We start from the raw sequence: 18,476 nt of genomic DNA on the forward strand, positions 1-18,476 counted from the left end.
CATCATAGTTCACAACAACCTCAAACTCTTAGGCTCAAGAAATCCTCTTGCCACAGCCTCCAAGTAGCTGGGACTACAGATGCCCGCCAGCACGCCAGCTAGTTTTCCTACATTTAGAAGATAAAGACTTTTATATTTTTTGTAGAGACAGGGTCTCACTCCTGCTCAGGCTGGTCTCAAATTCCTGAGCTCAAACAACCCACTTGCCTCAGCCTCCCAGAGTGCTGGGATTACAGGCGTGAGTGAGCTATTGCGCCTAGCATTCTGTTTATGTGCTTGTATTTATCCCTATGGAGATTCAGGGCTCAACTAAAGACTTGAGTGGAGTTCACATGCAGATTTTAAGGCCATTTCTTTGTGATTCAATAGTTTCTAGAATTTTCCTCCACTTACTTCTTCATTTTTTAGTTGGAATGGCAGCTTCAAACTCCACTTTCTGACTTCTCAAGCCAGAAGGACTGTAGCTTCCTGCTTAGAAATAGTTACAACGTGCCGTGTAGAACAGAAAGTGGCCACATAAATGATAAGCTGCACAAATGTAAAAGCTGCTGAACTATGTTTCCTGTTATCAAAGGTCAACTCCTTTCTAGTTTATGCCTGCCTTTTGTCATTCTTTCGATGTGTTAAACTCATTTAAAAATATTTTACCTAGATTTTGTGATTTTTGTCTATGAGAGGGGTTAGTCAAATACACGACACTCTGCTATTAGTGAAAACAGATCACACACATTAATTTTTACAATGTCAGAATAGTAATATTTTCACTTTTTTCTGCATTCAAATTTCCCCAAATAGTCTTTGTTATATATTTAAATGAATTAAAATTTCACCATCATTTCTTTTACTGTATCTTATTTAATGATGATTTCTTCGTTTAGTTTTCACATCATACCATAAACAATTTATTCCATGAATTCTTCATGTTTACATATATTTGGCCCGTGCGCTTTTTATTTTAGTGGTAATTGTGACTGGTTATAATATTCCTGGTCACATTTTTTTCTCTTCAACTTTGCTGCTGTTGCTGCATTCTTCAGTCACTGATTGATGTTTTGTAGATGTCAAAGGCAGACTGACATTTGTTCTTATGGGTGGCTTAATTTTTCTGCCTAGATACTATGAAGTTCAATAACTTAATCATATTATGTCCTTACTTGTATCTCTTCACATGGCAGAAGAGCAAACAGGGTTCCTCAAGACTCCTATTTATAAGGGCATTAGTCCCCAATTACCTCTTAAAGGTGTCACCTATTAATAACAATCTCTTTGTGGGGGTTAGTTCTCAACATAAAAATTTTAGAAGGACACATATGTTCAGACCATAGCACCTCAACATATTTTTTCAGACTATTCAAGTTTAATGTGGGAAGCTCAGTCCAGACCTTACATTCACTCTGAGTTTCTCTTGACAATATTTCCTCTCTACTTTTTGGTCTTTTTCCCTCTTATTAATATGAAAACTGAGTGTTGCTTTCTATGCACTTTCATAGAACCTGAAGAGTGGAATGGCCTGTACTCCTAGGCGTCCAGCTTCCTGGGGGCCCAAGGAAGTGCTCTGTTTTTTGAGAACACACTGAATATTTATTCTGTACCAGGATCCACTCCATCTTGGCATGGATGCATCATAATCCTGCAAGCTTCAGCTTGTTCCCCAATCCAACACAGAGCCTTTGCACACGGCCATCTGGGGCTTCCACTTGTGCTTAGTAGAGGCCTTGGGGTATTATAAAGAAACTTAATTTTCAGAGTTCTTCCTGGGAATTTCCTGGGTTTTCTACTTACCTTAGTTTCCTTTGCTCTAAGAGAACTGTTCAACATTCTCAACTGTTGTTGAAACATTTTGTTTCTTTCCTCTGCTTCTAAAAGTTAGAAGTTGGGCTCTGCTAAACTGCTAAACAGAATTTTCTGTTTCCTTTCCTAAGCACCATTTTTCTAAGTTTAGTTCATAAGGATGAAAAGGTTTTAGTTTTTTTTTTTTTTTTTTTTTTCATTCAAGCTACTAAGTACTGGGAGAGGGAAATTTTGTGAGCTGATTCATTTGGCTGGCCATCTTTCTCCAGATTTTTCCAATAAAGTTGTATGAAGGTAGTTGTTCCTGTCAATGATTTATTTCACTTAAACAGTAATCATAACTGTAAGAAAAGCAGTGAAGATACAGTTGTTTCCGCTACTGTAAACAACATAACTATCTTGCAAGATCTCAGATTAAAATACACATCATATACATGCATTTTGATGCTTGGGTTTAAATGACCAAACAATAATAATAATTATTATTATTATTTTTATGAGATAGTATCTTGTTCTGTCGCCTGGGCTAGAGTGCAGTGGTAGTATTATAGCTCACTGCAACCTCAAAGTCCTGGGATCAAGTGCACACCACCACATCCAGCTATTAAAAAAAAAAAATTGTAGAGATGGGGTCTTACTATGTAGCTCAGGCTGCTTTCCCAAAATATTCACATTACTGGCATGAACCACTGTGCCTGGCCTAAATTTTTTTTCTCATAAAATCAAATAAGTGCTAAGAACAAGGTACTTTTTCATGGATTTTCTTTCTGGCCCTTTAAAAACTTTTATTTTTAATTGACAATATAATTATTGGATACAATGTGATTTTTTAATATATCTATATATTATGAGATGATTAAATTAAGCATATATATTACATATATAATCCATCACTTCAAATACATTTTTTTTGTAGTGCACACATTTAAAATCTCGTCTCAGCAATTTTGAAATATACATTACATTATTATTAACTATAGTTAACCTATAGTTAATAATAGATAACTATGCACTATAGATATTAACAAATTATTCCTCTGTCTAACTGAAACTTTGTACCCCTTTACCACCATCTCCTCATCTCTTCCCACCTCTAGCTGCTGGTAAGCCTGGTTCTACTCTTTACTTCTACCAGTTGGATTTTTTTAGATTCCACATATGAGTGAGATCATGTCTTTTCGAGCCTGGCTTAGAATACTGACCATAATGTCCTGCAGATTCCTCCATGTTGATGTAAGTGACAAGATTTCCTTATTTTTAAACAATGAATAATATTCCCTTGTATGTATGTGCCATACTTGCTTTATCCATTCCCTGCTGATGAACATTTGGGTTGATTTCATACCGGGGCTACTGTAAACAGTGCTGTAAAGAACATGGGAGTATGGAAACGCCTGTGACATGTGGATCTCATTTCCTTTGCATCTGTCCCAGTCGTGGGATTCCTAGATCATATCTATAGTAGTCCTAGTTTTAATTTTTTTTTTTTTAAGGAAACATAGAACTCTATTTTAAAAAGCAGCTTATAGATTTTGGCAAACTATATTTCCTACCACATTGGGGCCTCATTCTGGAAAATGGGGAATCTAAGAAAATCAATGACATCTGATGTTTGATGCTGGCTGTCACAGAAGGGCTGGCCAATGGCTGGTCTGAGTGTAGCTGGTCTGCTGTGAATCCAACTAGGTACACAGTGGTAAACACTAAAACATGTCCAGCAAAGTGCACACTGCACGGTGTCCTGATGGACCTGGGCTGCGGTGGCCACTCTTGGGGGTCTTGCAGTGACTCTGCCCAGAGGTATGTCTTCCTTCAGACGTCATGCTCCTTACACACCTGGTGGCAGCTGGCCCGGAAGGCCACCAGGTGAGTGTGGTGGCGGGGCTGCACACAGAGCACAGTGCAGTGCTCGCAGGTGTGATGCACAGAGAGCACGTGCAGTGCGCTCAGGTGGGATGCACACAGAGCCCGTGCAGTGCTCACAGGAGTGATGCACACAGAGCACATGCAGTGTGCTCAGGTGTGATGCACACAGAGCCCGTGCAGTGCTCACAGGAGTGATGCACACAGAGCCTGTGCAGTGCTCGCAGGTGTGATGCACACAGAGCCTGTGCAGTGCTTGCAGGAGTGATGCACACAGAGCCCATGCAGTGTGCTCAGGTGGGATGCACACAGAGCACATGCAGTGCTCGCAGGTGTGATGTACACAGAGCATGTGCAGTGCTCGCAGGTGTGATGCACACAGAGCCTGTGCAGTGCACTCAGGTGTGATGCACACAGAGCCTGTGCAGTGCTTGCAGGAGTGATGCACACAGAGCACGTGCAGTGCGCTCAGGTGGGATGCACACAGAGCCCGTGCAGGGCTCACAGGTGTGACGCACGCAGAGCCCGCGAAGTGCGCGCAGGTGTGACGCACACAGAGCCTGTGCAGTGCACTCAGGTGTGACGCATGCAGAGCCCGTGCAGTGCACTCAGGTGTGATGCACACAGAGCCCATGCAGTGCACTCAGGTGTGATGCACACAGAGCCCGTGCAGTGCTCGTAGGTGTGACGCACACAGAGCACGTGCAGTGCGTGCAGGTATGACACGGCTGGTAGGGTATAATCTGCAGCTCATCAGAAGAGAAACGATTGTTATCCCAAAGGATGTGACAGTGCAGAAGCCTGCTGTCCCCTGGATGCCCCGTGACTGCTCAGGTGGAAGTTGGACTCAGTCGGATGGATGACCTTCGTGTCCACAGTGGTGCCTGCTGGAATGGTTCACCTTTCCCAACCTGCTCGCTCTTGTTGTCGGTGCAGAAGAGCTGCGCGTGGTGCCTCTTCTGCCCACAATGAAGGTGATTCCAGGCCGGTCGTCCTTCTGCCACTTGATGCAGGCCTCGTGGACTCATGGTGGGGAACTTGCTGGAACTGGCCCTCGGAGACACCGTTGCCGTAGAAGATGATGCGGTGGGCTTGAAGTGTGTGGACTTCTGGAACTGGACCAGGAGCTCGGGGACCATGGCAGCCGTGTCCTAGGCTGATCTCTGGCCTGTGCTGTTGCGTGCATGCTGTGGCACAGCAGCATTGGGGCCAGTGTTCACGCTGCCCACCACAGCAGCAATGGAAGGCTTCATTCTGACTCCAGCGGGTGGGTGAGTGATGGCTGCTCCCAGGAAGATGACAGGCTGCTGGAACACCTGAGGCCCACCCTGGGGCAGCAGGGTGTTGTTCTTGCCTCCCAGCTTGATGTCGATCTTCAGCAGAGGTTGGACAGGGTGTGCGCCATGGTCCTCTGCATGCTGGTCATATGCACGCACTGTGTGGCCCTGCCCGGTGCTGTGGCTCCCATGCATTTCACTTCCACAGATGTGGGGTCTTGCCGGGCTGGACGACCACCCCCAGCCACAGGCTGGGGTACGTGTTCTTCAGGTGCCTGGACCTGGGCTTTGTGCTGCCCGCCCCTACATGTACGTGCAGAAGCCCAGCTGGCCCTGGATAGGCAGCCGGCATATCTTGAGATCTTTCTGAGCTGCCCTAAGGAGGGACTTCAGGTGGACGGACTTCTGTGCCCTGGCACTGCGGGGCAAAGCATGCGATGGCCATACCTGATCCTGATGCCTCTGTGGAGCTGCTTGCTTCTCGTGTCCCAGACGCCCTGGACCGGGGATGGAGGACGGCTGCGGCGCCCATCCAGTCACGTCCATCATCTCAACTTCGACCATGATTCCAAACTCAGGGTCTGTGTTAAAACTCGCACTTTGCCTCAATTTGCTCGTCTCTTCTTGCTGATGGGTGCTGACCTGGTCGTCGCTTGGATCATGGTTGAAGTCTGATAGTTTTTTAATACACGTCTGTCCCGCCACTGTGTTACAGACCTCCAAGGGAAGGCAAGTGTTTTTCTGCTCCTGTCCAACGTGTAAGCCTGGGAGGTGGGGTGGCGCAGAACCAGCTCATGCCTGTCCTCCACGTGCTGGGCACCGCGCCCTCGGCACCTGCGACTCTGCTGCGCCAGCGGGAACGTTTGGTGGCTGGAGGGCCGCAGGGCCGCGCTGCAGGCGGAGTACTAATGTTCATCTGCCCACAGGGCATTATCTCCACTTTCAGACCTTTAATTCCTTTGGTAAACTTTACCCTTTGGGAATCCGTCAGAGGGCTTTTTTGTTCAATACTTTTAAAATCCCAAACTTCACAAACTTGATGATTGGCTGTGCCTTGTAACACACTGTTGACGACACATCAACATCCAGCATCATTTTCCAAACAGAAGGCAGGACGGACTGATGGCAGCCAGACCACGCTGCCCGGCTCCACCAGGAGGGTTGGAGCAGCCCTCGGACGAGTGGAGAAGGAACAGCCCACGGACGTGTACTTCATGGATGGCAAACGTCTCAGGACCATGTCCAGGGCCGGGATTGTCTCAAAGGGGACGCTGGGCAGCCGCCCGGAAAGCGCATCGGGTAGCGCCTGTAAGCTCACGCAGGACCCCCACTGCATCCACACCTTGAAGGTGCGGTCTTTGCCTTCTGGAAGCGTGACCCCAGTGCAGCCTTCTCCCTCCCAGTTGGAAGGGACATGGCTGTGTAAAGATTCTTCCTTCTGTCAAACACTGGTTTCCTATCTCCAAAGGTCTGTGTTTTAAAGTGATGGACCAGGGGTTCCACTATTTCCCTGTCAATTCCCCTTGCGCATTTCTCTGGTTTGACATCCAATTCATAATTAATGATGTCAATTTGGGGGATGTCCACTTCCAAGAAATTGACCTGTAATTTGATTGTTCTCCTGGAGGTCCCAAAAGCGGGTCTGTGTGGAGGCTTGAAGGCACATCCTTGGATACTGGTGCAGGAGGCGTTAGAATTGGGCTGGCTCCCGAGTATGTGGTGGTGCCGAGGGACCGCCGTGAGTCCGAGGGAGCCCCTGCTCACAAGATCCACCCCTACTTTTAATTGTTTTGAGGAAAATTCATACTTCTTTGCATAAAATTGTATTAATTTACATTCCCACCAACAGTGTTCAAGGGTTGTTTTTCTTCATATCCTCACCAACGCTTAGTATCTTTCATCTTTTTGGTAATAGCGTTTGTAACAGGGGTGAGGTGATATTTCATTGTGGTTTTAATTTGCACCTCCCTGATGATTAATGCTGTTGAGCTCCCCTCCCCCATTTTTTTCATGTACATGTTGGTCATTTGTATAAATTATTTTACTTATTATTGTAATTAGATCTTCACAAAGTTGTCTTTTCACCATCTGTATTTTGTTAATGTGAAATTTAATTGTAGTTATAAACAAAAGTCATTGCCTAGTGAACAAATGTATATTCAGTTTAACAGAAATAAAAGAATATTTGACTTAAAATGCAAGATTGTTTGTTATGTAGCCTTTTGCCATGCAGTTACATTAGAAAAAATTTTAATTTCCAAAGTGAAAGTTGGACTCGCTCTTAAAGGAAAAGCAAAGTGATCTATGTGTCTCCCTTGCGAAAGGGAATTTAGATTTACAATTAACATGAAAATCATGTGTTAGATTTCTGCAGGAGATTCTTCAGCATGCCTTATCCAACAATTATTTGCTGTCCTATTTTGTCATTTGGAGAGTCCTGGTAAGTGTTTCTCCCCAGCAACCTCACCTTCCCACATCATGGCGTCTAGGTTTGCACATAACATGATGGTAGAAAATATGGTATAGTGAAGGAGTTTTCTAATTTTGGTTCTAAGTCTCCTTGTCGATATCAGTAGATAAGAAAATAGACAGTAATACTGCTCAGAGATACAGATGGAAAAAAATATATTCAATGGTTTTGGAGTTACCTGAGGGAACACAGAAGCGCTGATGTGCATTCCTAGAATCAATAAAGATGTTAAGCTGCCAAAAACTAAAGTGATGAGTTGATTCTTGGCCGAGATCTCCCCAAACTGGGGTCTGTTGTAAAGGCCACTGGTGCTGTAGGTCCTGGTAGAAAAGTTTGTATGTCTCTTGAAAAATGTTTTTTCCGGTCCTTTGTCTATTTTTAAATTAGCTTATACATTTTCTTACCATTGAGTTGTTTGAGTTTCTTGGGTATTAGCCCCTTATTACATGCATGGTTTGTACGTATTAGGTTTTTCTTCACTCTGTTGTGCAGAAGCTTTTCGTTTGGTGCAGTTCTATTTGCTAGTTTTGCTTTTGTTGCCTGTGCTTTTGGGGTCATTTCTAAAAAGTCACTGCCCATACGATTGTTGTGATGCTTTCCCCATTTTCTTTCTTTAATAGTTTTACAGTTTTATTGACTTACATTTAAGTCTTTAACACATTTTGAGTTAATTTTAATATATGGTGTGAGATGAGGGTCCAATTTTATTCTTCTGCATGTGGCTATCCAGTTTTCCCAGCACCATTCACTGAAGAGTCTTTTCCCCATTCTGTGTTCTTAGCACCTCTGTCAAAAACTCAATTGACTGTAAGTGTGTGGGTTTATTTCTGGGCTCTTTATTCTGTTCTGTTGGTTGATGGTGTCTGAGCAGATTTTCTTGATGCTGGTTTAGATGAATGAAGGTCCTGGTGGGCAGAGGTGATGATGTTGCACTCTTTGAGAGTGCTAATATGGTGTGGTGAAAAGCTACTTGGCTCTGGAGTAAAACTGACCAAAGGGCAGACCAGTGAACAGTCACAGAAATATTCAGGATTGCTTTAGCTCTTTGAGATGAGCCTGACTCCTCACACCTGTGCAGGCTGTGTTCATCTTGCCTAGAAATACAGATTCTGAGCACTTACATGGCTCATGATGGCCTAATAGTAAGAACATTTCCTATAAACTGGCTCCAGATTGCTTTGGAGAGATACAATGAAACATTTTCATACTATTTTATATCAAAGTTAAAATTCATCACAAGAATAAAAAAGCTACCATATGGTGATGAACAACATTTTTTACCCTTTACTTCATTTAATTAATTTTCAAAGTCCTAAAGAATTAGCATTCTCTAGTGGTGAGCCTTGTGTCTGAATCAGCACACATTTGAAAACCACATAAATAAAACAAATATAGCCAGTGGTATCCCACTAACCTCCAACAGTTACTATAATTCAGAAAATCCTGGAATAAAATTTAATTTTGTATTGTGCGTAAAGAAAGGATTTGCCAAATAAATGAAGATTAGCTATTTACAACAATCAAGGAATGCAACTCCTTTAAGTTAGGAGCATTTAGGTACCACAAGCAATAAAGATATTAATAAAGTCATAGTCAACATTTTTAGATTTATTAATGGAATTATCTTTTATGTGAAGAATAAATTATAGTCTTTCTCCTTGAGGCTCTTACAAAATAGAAAGAATATCAGACCAAACTCCCAAATGAGATGTGGATAAAGTGTTATGAGAGTTCAGAAGGGAATAATAATACATTTTTTTGGAGACTAGTTTAATAAAGAAAACTAACATTAATAGAAGGCCTACTAAGTGGCCAGTCCTGAAAATCCCGACTCTAAAAGGTTTATATCCAAAAACTGAGGGGAGTTTGTCCTGTGTTCTGGATAGTTGTTGTCTGAAAGTTCAGGCTGGCTTTAAGCTCTACCTCTTAGGTAATGAAACAACAGATGCTCTAGAATATTTATTCAGAAAGGGGGTCTCTGTCTTCCTACAGATGAAATATGATGAAAAGAAGAAAGAGGAGTTTAGACCATCTGAACTCTGCTTCTCTCATATTTATTCTCAAAGTACCAAGGTAGATACATACTTTTCTTGGAAATGGATAGGAATAAACCATTAAATGCAGGGGTGGTTTTGGTAAGAGACTCTTGAAACTTCAGTTGTATGAGCAATTAGTGAGTGTTTGTTTCCTGTCTTGCGATACCTATCTCAGGGTGCTGAGAAAAACTGTTACGTGATCCTTACAAAACTTGGAGAGGGGCAGGAACTAGAAGATGGACCATGTGACTTTCCTGACAAATTGACAATGCAGGAATCCCTCCCAGACAAGTGTGATTTGTGAACGTGCAGAAAAGAAAGCAGTGGCTCATGAAGTCATGCCAAGCTCATAAGACTTTGTTTTCTTTTCTTTTTCTTTTTTTTTTGACAGAGTCTCTGTTGCTCGAGGTAGAGAGCTGTGGCGTTATAGCTGACAGCAACCTCAAATTCCTGGGTTTGAGTGACACAGACAGATTCTCTTGCCTCAGTCTCCTGAAGGGACTACAGCACCCTGCTAATAGTAGTTCTTCTAGTTTTCGTAGAGACAGTATCTTGCGCTTGCTTAGGCTGGTCTTGAACTTCTGAGCTCAAGCAATCTACCCGGCTTGGCCTCCCAGAGTACTAGGATTACAGGCATGAGCCACCTCACTGGCCAACACTTTCCTTCTTTGCTAGGGATGTTTGGTAGCTCAGGAGATTGCACTATAGATAGTATCCCCATACTTCGAGATTGCAAAGTTCAAAGTCTCTGTTGAACTTTTTTAAAAATAAAACAGGAAAAGGGAAATAGGATGAGAGCATGAGGAGATGTATTCCTAACTGGTGAAGGAATTAATTGAATTCTGAAGAAGGCTAATTAATGGGTTGTTGATAACGATGTACAGTTCTACAATCTTACCATGTAGATTGCCTGTGCACCTGTCCTGGTCAAAAACCAACAAAAGTCCTTTGAGGGTCAACCATGTTTCAGGCACAGTGCTGAGTGTTAGAACAACATCAGCCTGCACCTATGAGGTACTGTACTAAACATTTTATAATCTTATTTAATTCTCACAACAACCTTACCAGGCATTACTGTCTCCATTTTATGTGGGGAAAAGGAAGTTAGAGAACTTAATTAGCTTGATTAAGGTTGGTCACACGGCTAAGGAGTGGCAGTGCCCAGATACAAACCTTGGTTTTGTGACCCCTCATTAGTGATTAGAACAAGAGAGTGACTCAGTAGGTATATGAAATGAATGCTGAGGAGCTACTGATGTGGGGACATGCTTAACAACAGAATTACTATCCAAGAGAATTTTAATGGGCTGGAGCAAATTTAATCAGAGAACTGAGAACATTTAACAGGGATGCATGTGAAATCCTGAGCTTCGTTCCAAACACCCAGCTGCACAAGCTTGATGCGATTCAGTAGGTGACACAGCTACCCTAGATGCTGCGTCTGTGCAAATCCAGTATTCCAAAGAAGGAAATAGATTCGTCTGTTTTGGCCAGGTCACACCTGGAATCTGTGAGGGGTTCTGGACAGCATACCTTTGGAGGGACACAGATAGATAACCAGACTCATGAAAGGACTCACTACCATTTTTCTGTCATTCTCTCAACAAATGTTTGTATTATTATTATTATCATGTGCGGGCATTGTTTTAAGCACTGAAGAAAGGGTAATTTATAAAACAGCCTCCTTGTAGCTTACATTCTTATGGGAGAGGCAAAAATAAATACCTGGACAGATATTTGTTAATTATGACATCAGTGTCAGTGCTGATAGAAAATCAAGCAGTGTAAGGAGATAGAGAAGGGAACAGGAGCTATTGCAGGGAAGCTGGTCAGGTGAGTCGTCTCTGGAGAGCTGTTGTCTGATCATTAACCTGAGAGGATAAAGTGGAAAGAGAAAGTACAAACGTGGGAGTTTGCTTTGTGAGTTCTGGAAAGTATGGGAGGGAGAAACCATTCTCCATTAGTTGGCAGCGCTGCGGGAGGGAAAGCAGGGCTCTGGGCTCTGCCAGAGGCCAAGGGAATAACGCATTTCAAGAAGGGCAGAGTGACCAGTACGAGTAAGGTGGGAACAGAGAACTGATGATTGGATGTGGCCGTGGGGAACTCATTGGTGACCTGTTGTTCTTGGAAATTGATTGAAAGAGGCTGAATAAGTCCAGCCTTGAGAGGAAATGGCTTAGAGCAGTGTTTTCAAAGTGTTATTGTGGACCACCTGAAGACCTCCTAAACTTCGATCTCTAAGGACATGGGGCCCTGGAATTTGCATTTTTGGGAGTATAAATGTCTTATTTGCTCTGACGTTTGAAAACTCCTTACTGATTTAGGGGTTGCTAGCTGATGTGAAAGCTTTACAAATGTGTTGTGTATCTCTGAGGGACTGATGAACAGAAGCTAAAAGTAGACGTACTTCTGTTATTTATGAGATTGAACACGTAAATGCTGGCCATTAGAAAGCAGAAAGAGGCTCTGTGCCTGTAGCTCAAGTGGCTACAGCACCAGTCACATACACCGGAGCTGGCAGGTTCAAATCCAGCCTGGTCCTGCCAAAAAACAAACAATAATGACAATTACAACAAAAAAAATAGCTGGGGATTGTGGCAGGCACCTGTAGTCCCAGCTACTTGGGAGGCTGAGGCAAAAGAATCGCTTAAGCCCAAGAGTTGGAAGTTGCTGTGAGCTGTGACGCCACAGCACTCTACCCAGGGTGACAGCTTGAGACTCTGTCTCAAAAAAAAAAAAAAACAAGGCAGAAAGAGTTATTTCTGACAGAAATGAGTTCTCTTCCTTGGAAGCAGAGACTAGATGATCACTTTTTTGCGGGGTCATTTGGAGGCTCTTTAACAGCCATTTGGCAAGGGAAGAGTGTTGCTCTGAGTAACCTTCTAACCCCATGATTCCATTATTCTGAAATAAGACCGCAAGCAGCCAACACTCAGCCCTGCTCTGCATAGCCAGTGGAACACGACCTAACCAGCTCTTTGGTTTGACTCTGAAAATGTTGCCGCCTCCCAGGGTTGGTTAGGGTTGTGCAGTGACTGTGAGACGTCTTCTGTTAATTGAAGTCAAGGTAAAGAATTAACATTTTTCTAAATAATGACAACAGGAAAGAAACATCAATAATTGAGAGAAAATGCTATATCCTGTTAGCATGTTTCCATTACCACATGACGGGAATATCCTGGGATTCAATTCCCCTGATGTTGTTGGATATTATTATTATTCAATTAGGGCCTAAGCACCAAGTCAGGACAAGGATCTTGGATCCATTAGCAAATGAGATGCTGAAAATCTTGCGTCACAAGATTAGCATGGTGGATATTTTCTGCTGGCCCATAACACATCCTGCATGCAACAGAGGCCGGGCTGGGGACCTCCTCATTTGTTGAAGCATATGTATTATTGCTGGGCTCACCACACAGCTGTGGGGGAAAATGTTGTTCACCCTGAGGTTATAACCCCCCTTCTCCAAATTACTGTTTACTGATGTGGGAGAAAAGGACTCCTGGCATAGCCCAATAATTACTCTTGGCACAGCTCAATAATTAATGAAGTGTTAAAAAGACTCTGCTAAAGTTTGTGCATCTGCTGTGGAGGGTGCGAAAGTGCCAGAGCCTCGCCTGGGCAGCCAAGTCAAAGACACACATGGCCTTCCCTGTCCTCCCTGAGAGGACCCAGCGGGAGTGGGAGAGAGCGAGCGGGGTTGGTGAAGAGGAGAAAGGGACTCTTACTACCAAGCTGTTTCCAAGTTTCTAAGAACAGAGAAGGCCAAGGTGGTAGAGTTGTAGTTTCTCAGGGTTTTCTTCCTGGTGATTTGTAGGTGGGTCCTTTAACTTGTGGCAAGAAATTTGTATGCAGGGCCCAGTGCTTTCTCTCTCCATTGGTTATAATACACTACTTGTTAAATTAGCAGTTTAAAATAATTTGCTGATGATAATGCAAGGACAAATAATTACTGCCACTAGTGTGGTTATTTATTTATCTCCTGAAATGTTGTAGAGGTTGCAAGCTGGCATCTCGCCTAGTGAATAAGATATCAAGAGTGATTTTTTTTTAGCTATAAAATTAACAAAAGGAAAGAATAAATATTATTTTTCCTTTAAAGTACCCAGTTTGGAAAAAGCCCAAGGATTAACTCTTTGCGCCTCCATCTGATTTCACAGTGTGTCACCCCCCGCACGCGCCCGCATCAATCACTGAGGTAGGAGCCGGCCTCAGATGGGCCTCCCGGCTTTTCCCAGGAAACCCCGCTGCTTGGCTGGGGAGTCAGGTGCGGGCCAAGAGTTTCGGAAATACAGCTCAGGTACAAGCTGACTCCAGCTTCAGTCCAATTTTTGAAGCGAAGGGTCTTTGCTGATATGGAAAACAGACAAGAGTGCTGTTAAGGGGCTGGTGAGGTCCCATTCTTTCCCTTCCTTGGTCCTCCTCTCCCCTATTCCATTATCACCGTTCAGTTCGGAGTAAAGAGAAGATATTTGACAAGTTCTGTTTTATTAACGCTATTCTGGTTTGGTTGGTGATACACTGAATACTGTTTCCCTTTTTTTTTTTGTACATATACTTTTTTAATGGTCACAGTTTCTCTGTGTGGCAGCTAAGGGGGAGAAGAAGCAAACCTTGAGGAATTAAGGTGCAGGCTGCCCTATTTTTTCCCCTCTTCTTTAATATGAAACTGGTTACAGGCACATTTTTTTAAACCTCTCAGCAGGAATTGCAAAGTTTCCCCAATCATCACCTAGCAACAAAATCCAGCAAAACATTTGCAAAGCGGTTTTTGCAATGCAGCCACCACCGACTGGCAGAACTGACTTGTGGAAGGCTGAATTTGCTATGGAGGGGAATTGAATGCTTTCTTCTTTATTCAAGTAGAATGCTGAGATGTGCAGTCTGGATCCTGCTTGAACCAAATTGATGTACATTAAAGAATAAACCATAATGCCCATTGTGAACTGGAGGTCGGAAGGATTCCACAGAATTTGATGATGGGCCAGTTCTCATTGAAACAATTTAAATTGAACTTTTAAAGTAGTTGTTTTAAATAAAGCTATCTGAGATTGATATAAATATCCCTTTATCCTTCCACATTAGATAAAATATTCTGGACCTGTGGATAGTATAAGAAACCTTAAGTCTATTGGGTAATAAGTTCAGAATTGAACTGAAGATTACTTAGACTTTTCCCTGAAAAATAATATTGATAAAAGTCCCCTGTCACAAAGAGAGTAAATCTGCTTTGTCTGCCTTTGACTTCTACTCAGAGTTAGCAGTCAGGCACAATGCCCATTACTGTTAAGAAAATATGCTATTCTACCACGTGGTTATAATATCCAGGTCTTTGCTGTGGGTCTTTTCCCTTAAGATCCTTCGGCTTTGCCATGTACTTTAGAACAAAACGACCAGCTCTTATATTTTCATTTTTTGTTTCTGTAGTAAATAGCCATATGTGGAGGTAAGCATTTCCAGTCAATATTCTAGATATCAGAATCTTGATTTTTAGCACTCAGAGAGGGCCCACCAAGGTCATATCTCTATATTAAGAACAGAAAAATCTCTAGCTCAGTACTTCATGAAGACAGACGAACAATTTGCTCAGTGTGACCGACTCCTCCCTCTTCCACAGGAATTCTATAAAGTTTGCTCCATCTATGTGTGATATTCACGGGAGGAACATCCAGTGTGTTCTCTATCAGGCTTCGACTCTTGCTCACTGAGGAACTCATGAGAACAGATGACCTGTGGTAGGGAAAATCATTGCAATCCAGTTTCCAGTGTCTTCTCCTGTCCCGTATGTGGGTTGTCTGGGGTGCCCGCTTCTTGTTTCACATCCCTTGTTATTAATAGTAAGGACGAAATTGCTCTGAGTATTTGCCAGATCTTTGTTCAAAACGTAGCTTTGAAGTCCTGAGTCCTTCTCAGTTTGTGTGAAAGGCTTTGCTTCAGCTTCCTTTGTCAATGAGAGTGACTGTGTGGCTCTGCCTTCTTCCATCTCTCTCTAGTCTAAAACTCTTTGGCAACTTTTTCTGTGTCACAATCAGTATTTTATGTGGGTGTGGGAGCAATAGTCCAAATCTTTGCTACTCAAAGTGTGAGCTTCAGACCAGCAGCGTTGGCATCACCAGGGAGCTTGTTAGAAATACTGGCTCTCAGGCTCCATCCAAGAACGACTGAATTAGAATCTTCATTGTCAGGAGTTACTTAGGGGATGCAAATGTACAGTGCAGACTGAGGAACCCTGAAAATCTTTCTGGTTTAATCATTTGCTTCCTGTTGGGAGAGCTAGCTGAAAATGAGTCACAATTGGAGCTTGAAATTGTAACATGTGCCTATAGATGCTGTATGTTTATAAGGCTCTTTCTAGGGAAAATGAGAACCTCAACAATGATATAACACAAAGCCCAGAGGGGAAAGACCCTTGGTGATGCTAGGCATTTGAATTACATCACAAAACGTACAGTCTGGTCCAAATTAATGCTGTCTGAAGTTACCAAATAGACTAGGTCCAGAAGGCAGTTATGAAAGAGAGTATAATTGGGGGGAATCCCTTTGATTTTGGGGTATCCACAGGGTAGATATCCACTCAAAATCATCCCAAGGAAGGAGGAATCCCTAAACATGAAGGAGATATTATTTTAATGGTTTTCACGATCATTCTCATATTACTCCCTCTGTTAAGGGGATGAAAAACCAGAGTTACAACCTGGGAACATGAGGGGAAGCAGTTGGCTACACAGGAAGAAGACTGACATTTGGGCAAGAATTTTATTCGCCCTGAACATTGAAGAATGTGTTGCTCCTTTTTGCATATGATTTACCCAAAATACTGAAATTATTTTTCAGCAGAATTGTTGATTATAGAAAATATGTCAAATCTAATCCATAGGTCCTAGTTTACTCATTGTAACTGTGACTTATACCAATCAAGTGCTGATATTTTTAGAGTCTGAAATAACCTATTTACAAATAGTTTTACAAAGTTTGTGAAGGGTGACGTGACTAGGTTCTTAGTCAAACTGTACTTACCAGGTTTACGCAGTATGTTTACAATGTGAACTGGTGGTAGAAAAGATGGAAGTAAAAATTTTGTCATGTGGAATCTTAGAAACCCAAAACCTTCTCTTAGTCAAGTATTACAATAATGGAAAAGCAAGTATCCCATGTACTCAATACTAACATGAAGCCAGTAGATGAACTAATACATGCTCCCATAAGAGAAAAATTCAATTCAGTTCAAGTTGGAGGGAGAGGGAAGGAGAGGGGGGGACCAGTGTGCTCCCACCTCATGGGCACAATGTAAGGGTACATGGCACACCTCAGGGGTGTGCACAACCGCACCAGGGACACCTAACAAGCACAAACATTGCAACCTAATCAGTTTCACCCTCATATTAATCTGAAATTAAAAAAGAAAAGATGTACACAGAGGTCTCTTTAAAGAATAGGAATTCATTGTAAGGAAGATATTTTATGGCTAGGAGTTCTGTTTAACTAAGATGATCTGCCTCATTAGCTTAATGGTACAAATAAAGCTCCATCTTCAATGTTAAAAAAGAAAGAAAAGAAGCTTAAGGAAGAAAAGAAAAAAAAAGGAAAAGAAAAAAGAAATATACACAATCTACACAGGCTTACCTCACAGCAAACAGTTGAAAGGCAAGAGGACATCTAAAAGTTTGCACAAAGTACTGTGTACCTCATCTTAGAAAAAATAGATGGCCGGATGGGAATTTTTATCTTTGTTTAATTGAGGTATGAGTTTCTTTCAAGACAAGAGTTATAGTTACGGGAAAAGCATACTTCATAAAGAGTAAGAGCTGTTTTAGAAGAATGAAATTTCATGTACAGCTAAAGGCAAATTTGTCATTGAATTAGTAATTCTGACACAGGTAAAGGGGAAGACAGCTGCTTTCCCAGGCATCTTATGCCTCACCGGGCCCCGGTAACCAGCTGGCATTGTTGTTGCTGATGGATGAACCAGAGGAGAGGGAGCACCCCCACCCAGACCCCTTGAAACCACCAACCTGGAGAGAAATTTCATAAGGTGTGAGCTTTCTTCTGTGGTCACCAAGGCCTGGCTGGAAGGGGAGCAGTTTTGGACCTGAACAAGTACTTTTGCCTCCTACTCTCCTCAGATTGGTCTGGGAGACCCTGAGGTTGGTCTGTGAATGACTAGCTGTGCACTTCAGCCGTTTTCTGCCTGGAAAAACTTCCAATTACAGAATTGTTCAATAATGTTGCACAGTTTTTTTTTAAATAAAAGAAATTTCTTTTGTTTGTCTATAATTTTACAGTTTTGTACTTGCCTTTCCGTCCAGTGTTTTAAGGAACACTCAGAATCACTTAGTGGAATGAGACAGGACTGGAATTATTACTTTCATTTATCATATTAAGAAACTGAGGTCCAGAAAGGTGAATTCAGTTGATCAGATTCTGCAAACCTAACTACAAATGTGATACCAAAATCTGTCTCTGAAGCCCCGTGGTTAGTGCTTCCTTTAACTAATGAAAACATTAATGGGCAACAAATAGATGAAATAATGATGCATCTCACTAGTAATAAGATACACACAAATGAAAATACCAGTATTTCTTTATTTGGTAAAAATTAAGAAAAATCATTTTTTGGCAAATGTGTAGAGAAATACACTGCTGGCATTTGTATAAATAGATGCAAATGAAATTTTTCCACACTCAAATATAATAATTCCATCTCTAGCTCTCTGACAGAAAAATTCCCATTTGTACGCAGAGTTCTATGTACAATGTTAATTGCTTACAGTAATGCAAAACTGGGAGCAACCTTAAAGCCCACTCATTTGGGAATTATTAAATAAGTATGGTTTATATACATTATGAAATACAGTGAAATTCTTTTGGAAAAAATAGATAGGCATGAACTGATATAGAAAAATTTCCAGTTTGGGAATGATCAGAATTTTAGAAGCCTACCTCATGTATTTCCTCGATGTACTTAATTAGTAGGTGAGAAATATGTATTTTGAACTTCTAATTAAGACAGAGAAGAGGGATCAGTGTTAATCCTTGTTG

The 18,476-nt window shown here is 42.2% G+C and overlaps 2 pseudogenes; both read right to left on the reverse strand.

The window, feature by feature from the left end:
- Positions 1-3,340: 3,340 nt before the first annotated feature.
- Positions 3,341-6,877, reverse strand: LOC128567492 (protein argonaute-2-like; annotated as a pseudogene).
- A 517-nt stretch (positions 6,878-7,394) lies between these two features.
- LOC128567493 (transmembrane protein 243-like) overlaps positions 7,395-18,476 on the reverse strand; it is a 42,048-nt pseudogene continuing 30,966 nt past the window's right edge.

The sequence above is a fragment of the Nycticebus coucang genome, chromosome 16 (assembly GCF_027406575.1).
Source record: "Nycticebus coucang isolate mNycCou1 chromosome 16, mNycCou1.pri, whole genome shotgun sequence".
Taxonomy (NCBI): domain Eukaryota; kingdom Metazoa; phylum Chordata; class Mammalia; order Primates; family Lorisidae; genus Nycticebus; species Nycticebus coucang.